The sequence below is a fragment of the Octodon degus genome, unplaced genomic scaffold, assembly GCF_000260255.1.
Source record: "Octodon degus isolate 3935 unplaced genomic scaffold, OctDeg1.0 scaffold00080, whole genome shotgun sequence".
In the NCBI taxonomy this organism is placed as follows: domain Eukaryota; kingdom Metazoa; phylum Chordata; class Mammalia; order Rodentia; family Octodontidae; genus Octodon; species Octodon degus.
In genome coordinates, this window is record NW_004524656.1 from 238,682 (window position 1) to 247,638 (window position 8,957).

Consider the following 8,957-nt stretch of genomic DNA (forward strand, 5'->3'; position numbering starts at 1 on the left):
TCACACATGCGAACTCTACCAAACTCCTTTTTCATTCTCCCTCATCCTGTCAAGCTATGATATAAAGGATGGTTGTGTTTTGTTTCATGCAACAGGGTCTTGCTGTGCTGATCAGGCTGTTCCTGAACTCACAATCTTCCTTCCTCTGCTTCCCAAGTAGTTTGATTCCAGATACCTGGGATTCCTGGCAGGTATGAGCAATTATGTCTTTTCTGAGTTGGGGTAGGGTTTGAACCTGACCTCTGACCTATATTACCAGTCTTTTAAAAAAACAGTATTTAAGTCTTAAATCCTGCAGGTTTGCACTGTGATCCTCCTGCTCAGCCTCCATGGGTGCTGGGGTTGCCACCACTACATGCCCATTTTAAAAACTCAACAGAGCCAACCCTGTATTTGTATTCATAAAACTATTCAGGAAACCGAGAGATGATTTGTTTTCAGTTTCATTTGAAATTTATGTAAGATTATCTCAAAATTTTTGTGAATATTGGGATTTTGAGCTACTTATTTGATTTCTTTAAAGATTAATGATTATAAGTTTCCTCAGAACTTCTTTATGTTTTTTGAAGAACTGTGCAATTCATCTAAATTTTCGTATTCATAGTATTCTTAGGATGTGTTTTCCTACACCTGAAATTTTATGTTATGTACCCATTTTTCAATGCCTAATATTTATTTAAATATTCTAGTTAACATTAGTTGCTTTTACAGATTAAAAAATAACAACCATTGTTAATTAGCTATTCTTGTTTCGAAAATCTGTAACATACATATTTTTGTTTATGTCTTTGTTTCTGTTGTTTTTGCTTTTGTTTTTACTCTTAAAAATAAAATTCAATATAAAAAACATTAGTTGCTTTTACCAAAGTGTTTTTCTATTTTATTAATAATTTATTTAACCAGGTGTTGGTTTTATTTTTTTTCCATTCGTTTTCTTACTGCATTATTATCTCTACCTTTTACTATTAAATTTTATATTGTATTATTAAAGTTGCTGTTAGAATGGCATCCTTTGAATCCACACCTTAATGTGTGCATTATACCTTCAGTAAATTAATTACAAAATGCTTTCTTTTTTTAAAAATTTAATTAACTAAATGCCATAATTTCTCCATAAATACTACTTTAATAATATCTTATGACTTTGGTATATTAGTTTTAATGGTCATTCCTTTGTAAATATGTTCTAATTTTCATTTTGAATTTGTTTCTTGCCCTACAAAATACTTGCACATATTTCATAAAGTAGCAAATCCAAGAGAATCAGTGAACTTTTAATTTTTATTAATGATATTAATGCATACTAGTCAGTGAATGCAATCTTTACATTACAGTTTTGTTTTGCATTATTTGTGGAGACTAAATCTAAAACTTACTCCATCAGTAAATATACTTCCTGCATGCTTGAGAGGCTAATGTGCTTCATTGTGGAATCCAAAGCTCTGTGTGATTTGTAGGTCCAGTCTATGAATTTTATTGCTTAAATTACTTCTTTTTTTGAACTGTCCTTATCTGCTAATTTCTGGGAGTAGTATGACAAAATTTTATATGATACTTCTAGCATATTTGATATCTTCTTGAAGTTCTGGCAGTTTTTGTATTATGTATTTGGTGATTTTATTGATATGCTTACATATTTGAAGTTAATATACCTTATGATTGTATTGTTATTAATGGTTTATTTAACTTGAATCATCATATTTAAAGTATATTTTACTTTGTATTGATTTCATCATGCCAGTTTGCTTTAGTAGATTGTTGCCTGAAATTTTATATTCACACGTTTATTTTCAATTTTTCATTTTACCTCCATTTTATGGTTGAGACTTCTAAATAACACATAGCTGTACTTGCTAAGCAGCAACATGAACAGGTTAGCAGGCTTAGGTTAGACTTAAAATAATCTATGACCTCTGAATTCTTTGAGAGCACAATATGCTACTTTATACACAGTGATTCAAAGAGACATACTAAAATACATAAGCTACCTGTAAAAAAATAAAGATAATGCCATTTTTTGCTCTCTTAAATACAGTTCTCCTCTTTCGAATAATAGTGTTGGTTCTTTGCATTTGTTACTGTTTTTTGTTTTGTTTTGTTTTGTTCTGTTTCACTGGCTCAACCTGCCTTGGTGGCAGGCCTGGCACGATACATGGTGACGGGATCAAACCGCCATCCGTGCACTTACCTAAGCTCGTCTAATCAGGCACTTTAGACCTCTGAGCTATCTCACCAGCCCCTGTTATTTTAAATTATATATTTGAAATGACTTATATTTTCCTTTACTTCATTATGCTTTTTGTTCCGCTACTTTTTTCACTTTTCATTTAATTGCAGTCTACAACTTCTTTTATTCTTCTCATTTGAAAATAGCATTATTTCTCTGCTTTATAGGTTGCATGTATTTTAGCACATCTCTTTTATAAAGTAATATACCGTGCTCTCAAAGAATTCAAGGGTCATAGACTATTTTAAGTCTAACCTAAGTCTGCTAATCTTTGCGTGTTGCTGCTTGGCAAGCTAGCACCATCTTGTTTATAGATATTCCACACAATTATTATATTTTATTTGTAGTAAAATGACTACTTAAAGCTACCAGCACATTTACTATATTGCACTCCATGGTTTTCTGTCTCATCCATCACTCCTGACTCATGTCCTTGGCTGTGAAGTATATATGTTGAATTTTCTATCAGTGAGAATGTAGCGTAAAGTGAAGAACTGAAGCTGCTGGGCCTTCATCTGAAGCTGCCCTATTTCACCGTCATTCATAAAGGCACAGTAGACCAGGCACTGAAGGCACTGTGCCAATCTATTTCTTTTAATTGGTGAATTGAGTCCATTTACATTGATGGTTATAATTGAGATGTACTGATTTATGATTGACCTGTTATTTACCTGCTGTTGTTTACTCCTTGTTCTCCTGTGTTTATTTGTTTGCCCTATTTGGTAGGTTCCTTCTGTTCTTGTTCATGTCATTCTGATCATTTTTATCCCTCTCTAGAACATCCTTTAGTAGTCTGTGTAGGCTTGGCTTTGTCATCATGAAATTCTTCATCTGTTCTTTGTCATGGAAGTATTTCACTTCTCCATCAAACTTGAAAGAGAGTTTTTCAGGGTATAGTCTGGACTAGAATTTGTTTTCACAGAGGATTTGAAGTACTCTGCTCCATGATCTTTTTGACTTCGTGGTTTGTGAAGAGAAGTCTGCTGTTATTCTGACTGGTTTTCCTTTGAATGTGATCTGTTTCTTTGCTCTAGAGGCTTACAGTATATTGTTCTTGTGCTGGATTTCTGGGATCTGTACTATTATATGTCTTGGTGTGTTTTTAATTGGGTTGATGTTATTTGGAGTTCTATATGCTTTGGTTAACCTGAATGTCAGATTGTTTCCTCATATTTGGGAAATTTTCTACTATTACTTCTGCCCATATTCTTTTTATATCATTTGTATTGACTTCTTTCTCATTGATGCCTATTATCTCATGTTGTTCACCTTTGCATCATCTTGCAGGTGATGAATTATTTTTTCCTGCATCCTAGTTGTTTTTGAGACCTTTCCTTACCTTTTCACTAGCTGCAACAGCATCTTCAAGATCATAAACTCTGTCTTCACTTTTACTCAGATGGTTTTGCAAGCTTGTGATTGAGATTTTAAGTTCATCTATATCTTTTTTTTTAAAATTTATTTATTTATTTATGTGTGTGTGTGTGTGTGTGTGTGGCCAGCTCAGCCCACCAGGGGGCGGGGCTGGCTGGCATGTGGTGCTGGGGGATCGAACCACGGTCCCTGATGCTTTGCTAAGCTTGTTCTAAGTAGGTGCTTTAGACCACTGAGCCATCTCTCCAGCCCCATCTATATCTTTTTGACTCTGCTTCATGTGCTCTATTCCATTCCTGTATTGCTCAATCAAGGAATCCATTGTTTTTCTAATCTCCTCTTTTTTTAAAAAAATCAATGTCTTCTTTAGAAGCCATTATTAATTCTTTTACTTCAGTGATTTTCTGATCTGATTTCCTTTATATGTTTCTGCATTTGATTCTTTACTTCAGATGTTATTAAATCAGAGATTTGTTTTTTGTAATTTCAGAGATTATTTCTGATCTGAGTTCCTCCATACCTTTCTGCAGTTGTTTTTTTACTTCAGACAATATTGATTCAGATATTCAGCTGTGTAATTCCGAATTTGTTCTGTGCCAGTGTTTTCTGCACTTGTTCTGGATGGGATCAGGGCCTGAGATTAAATTTTGCTCCTTCTCTTTGTCATTTTATATAGCACTGTCCTCTGACCTTTGGTGTAAAGATTTGGTGCAGTTATAACCTTCGCAACTACTGAAATTTGGTTGCATATCTATGAAGTTTGACTTTATCCAGTGGTGCTTGGCTTGGGTCTGCCTGCTATGCTCAGCTTTTTCCTGCTGCAATCCTGAAAAATGAACCTTGTGCCCCTCTGGCAAGATGTTCTGCTCCTAGATTAGCTGGGTGTTTCTGGGCCCTACCCTGTCTGCAGGGACTTCAGCTGCAGAGTTTCACACCTGTATGACAGGCCTGGTCTGGGTCTGGAGAGCTCCAGAGAGCAGGATGAAAGGACTCACTCACAAGTGGGCCTGGGCTGGGTGTGAAGGGATCCAGCAGGCAAAGGGAGCATGGCAGCTTTCCCACATACTGGTTGGGCTGTGGCTTGGGTTCTGAGGAGGCAGAATTTCTCACTCAGCACTGGGCTACTGCTGGTTTAGAAGGTTCTGGAGGGCAAGACTAAGGTCTCACTCAAACGTTGTGCTTAGGCTGGGAGTGGAGGTGTCCAGCAGATGCAGAGGAGCATGAAAGCTCTCCCACACACTGGCTGGGAACGTGCTTGGGCTGGGACTGGAGGATTCCTGAGAGCGTGGCTGAAGTTCTCTCTGACAAACCAGGCCTGGGCTGGTTCTAGAGGTATGCACAGGGACAGGAGAGCATGGCTGAACGTCTCACTCACATGCTGCCCAGCTTGGCCTGGTTCCAGAGCAGTCCAGTGATCTCACAGGAGTGCAAAAACTCTCCCGCACACTCACCTGGCCTGCTTGGACTGGGCATGGAAGGGTCCTGCGAGCACGGAGGAAGTTCTAACTCACAGGCTGGGCCTGGGCTGGTTATGGAGGGGTTCAAAAGTGTCCAGAGAGTATGGCTGAAATATTATGAGAAATGTCTTCTATAAACTTCCTCTTGGGTTAGAGCACTTTTGTACAGGATTGTTAAATACTGATCACTCCAACAATCTCTGGCTTAATAAGTCTTAGTGGATTTGTGTTTGGAAGAGTGTATTTAGTATTTGTAATGTGAGTTCTTAGCTCACTACTAAACCTTACCTAAAAGATGCTTTCACACCATTCTTTTTGCTTTGACGACAGAAGCCAGATATCATGATCTATGTGAAGGTGCTGTGAGGTTGTACTATAGCAGACCAGTTGCAAGTTTTAGTTTTGTACAATCAAAAGATTCACTTCTGACACAAAGATATTTGCATCTGGCAGTAGTAGAAAACTGCTTGATGGCTGTTGTGGGAATCGCTGAAATGATAAGGGTGAGCACATTTTGAGAACTTCAGTCTCTGTGCCAAATCTATGTAAGTGCCTAGTTCTATAATGGCCGTGTCACATGTCTAACAGTGTAGCAGAAAATGTCTCTCCAGCCAGAGGGCTTCAATTTCTAGGTGACCTCCAGTTTACTTCAGTTCCTGTTACTTTTGAGTTTCATAAATGCTGGTCACTATGATTCATGCCTCTTTACTACAATGCACACTTTATGAACCAATTCACTTGAGCCTTTCGGCCTCTGTCCTTCCCCTTTGCAACAACCCTGTAAAAACTAACCTCTTAGCAGGGACATAACTCAGTAGCACAGTGCCTGCCTGGCAAGTGTAAGGAATATGATTTCTTGTACAAAATCAAACCAAACCAATACAAAATAAAACAAAACAACCTACCCACCTGAGACTTTCAGATGAATGCTAGGGGTCATGCACCTGGTTCTCAATATCAGCCATTGATCATTGAAGGAGTAAGACAAATGCAGTTAGAAGAAGAGGAAAACATAAGAAAAATATGTAGAGAAGCAGAATGCTACCTTTATTCATCACACTTTATGTAATATCCTTTTATGTGCTTTATTCAAAATATTCAAAATCTTTTATTTTCATTGCCTTATTTACGCTCATAGGACACTGATGTCTTTCTAAGTTACAGAACATGATCTCCAAAGCACTGTGATTTTTTATTTTGTTAAAACAGAAAATGAGTGAGATGGGGAACAACCAATTGGGAACATAAGTAGTAAAAGAAAACATTCCCTTAATTATAGGTGATGCAATAACATAACTCAAAATTTATAGAGATTTCATGATGAAAATAATCTAGAATTCAGTAAGATAACAAAGCTTAGGATAACACTCAGAAATCAGTATACAAATATAACTAGTTACAAGATGTAAATCTTTTTTTTTCTTTTTACAATAACAAGAACAAGATAAAGTACATATGGCTTTATTTTACAAATATGAAAATCTGACTGATGGATCCATTCAAGTGCATTTTGGTGAATTTTATTGCTACATTTTAGATATGCATAATGATCACATTCATCAGCAGGATTTTGAGTCTCTATGTGCTATATCTCTATTCTTTTTTCACCAATCATCTCTGCTCTCTTCAATTCTTTTCCTCATTTCAAAAATTTGTTTCTATTTTCTTTCTTCTGTTGTCTTTTATTCTCTCTTCCCTTTCTTCCTTTCCCCTCTCTCCCACTTAGTTCCTCTTCTCATTTTAACATTTTCTTCCTATTTCCTAGGAACTATTTACACAGTTTTGGTCCTTATTTACCTTTTCAGTTTCTCACACTAGAGAAACATTATAATATAACCCTGGACTTGCACAAAAGATGGGCCTCTTTTATTTTCTGACAGAATGCCTCATCATTTAATGTACTGGTTCTTTCAAATAATTTTATATATATATATATATATATATTGTATTTTAGGGCAGGGTCTACAGGGTGTTCAGGATCTCACTACTAGATCAGACTCGTAGGGATTCACCTGTTTACAGCCTCCCAAGAGCTGGGGTTACAGGCCTGCTCCACCAGGCCCAGTTTTAATTGCAGTCTCAGTGAGCCCCGTGGTGGGGCCAGCATGGCAGGCCTGGGGATGGAACCACTGGCCCTGCTTCTGCTTGTAGGTGCTTTTATCTATTGAGGTGTTTGGTTTGCTCCTCTAATTATTTTATAAAATTAAGAAAAATGCAATAAATGTACCAACAGATCTTTTTCATTATTTTTAAAGAGTAAAAAAAGGTACAAAAAGAAGAAAAGATACAAAATTCATTTAAATTAATAAGAATAGGAAAATGGTGAATATACTGCATAATGTTTTCTTCTAATTAATTGTTTAGGTTATCAGATACAAACCTGCAAAATTGGTGAAAAAAATTCATTTAAGAAGTTATAAGAAATTAAAAGGACAAAAACAAATTTAAACATTAACTGCTCCTTTCAATAGACCAGGAAAATTCAGATATACATGTATCCAAACTATTTTGCATATCCAACAGGTCTTTTGTGTTTTGGTTTCAGAAAATACTAAAACCTTATTACTTACTGAAGATCAGTATACATTAATTAATTGAGTACAGTAGAAGTCAATTAAACTGCATGTATGTCAAATGACCAATTTAACTAGTGTTGATGTGTGTATGAAACTTTTACCAGGTTCAGCACAACCAACACAGATTTCCTTCAGTCTCAGGTTTTTAAAATGTTTTTAATGTATCTGGTACAGGGTCTCATTACATCTCGTGGACACAATGATCCCTATTTTCAGCCTCCCCATTCAGTGGGCCTGGGCTAGGGCTGGAGCCCCATGTGGTGCCTAAGCAGGCATTTAGCCCACTGAGCTATCTTGCTGCTCATATATCTCAGGTCTTTTGATCTCTGTTGACAGCGAATAATCAACATGCATTTTTATGAGAGTGAATGGAAAGCATTTTAAGTAGTTTCATGCAAATGGAATCATATGGTATATATTAATGTGTGTTTGTTTAAAATACTCAAAATAGTGGTTTCATGAATTCAGTTTTATTGCTTAGTTGAATTATGTTCTACGAGTATGCTATATTTATTTCCATTATTAATCATTTAGGTATTTGAAGTTTATCAACTCTTTTATTAAGTATTTGATCACACAGCATCCTTCATTTTGAGAAAATAGCTCTAGGTGTATTTGCTGCATAACATAGTAGCTGAAAGGTTAAAAAAAGACAGAAAAGCTATTTCCTTGTGTGGCAGTTGTCTTTTTCTCATGTATGTACCTTTTGGTTTAATGAGAGAATTTGAGATAGGCAGTTTAGGATGACCTGAGAGTCACTACGTCAACAAAGCTTTCCTTGAAGTTGGGGTCAACCTCCTTCCTCAGCCTGCCAATTGCTGGGATTATGCACACACAGAGCCACCATGATTGCCATGACAAATTCTACATTTTCATCAGTTATGTTCAAGGGTTACAGCTGGTTTATATCATAGCCAATACTTGATTTAATTTCTTTGTATTAATTTTTTTTAATGAGAAAAACACAATTAAAATGATACAGAATTTCAAAAGTGGATGATGGGAAATTAACAATGGTTATCATATTGCTTATTGTTTCTTCAAATTACTTCTCAAATGATAATATATAGGCATGTAAAGTTGATCAAACAGTATAAGTACTAATAGCTTCCTTCAATGAACTAATAGAAATTAGTAGTATAATTATTTTTAGCTAGTGTGTGTGTATATATATATATATATATGTATTTTAAAAATTTATTTTCCCTTCCTTCTTTATTCCTTTTTCTGATTCTAATTGTTCTTTCATTTTGAACAGTTTCTTTCTCTTTTACTATACCTATTTTACCTGTTAGACCTAATTTACTCTTTCAGTTTATTACA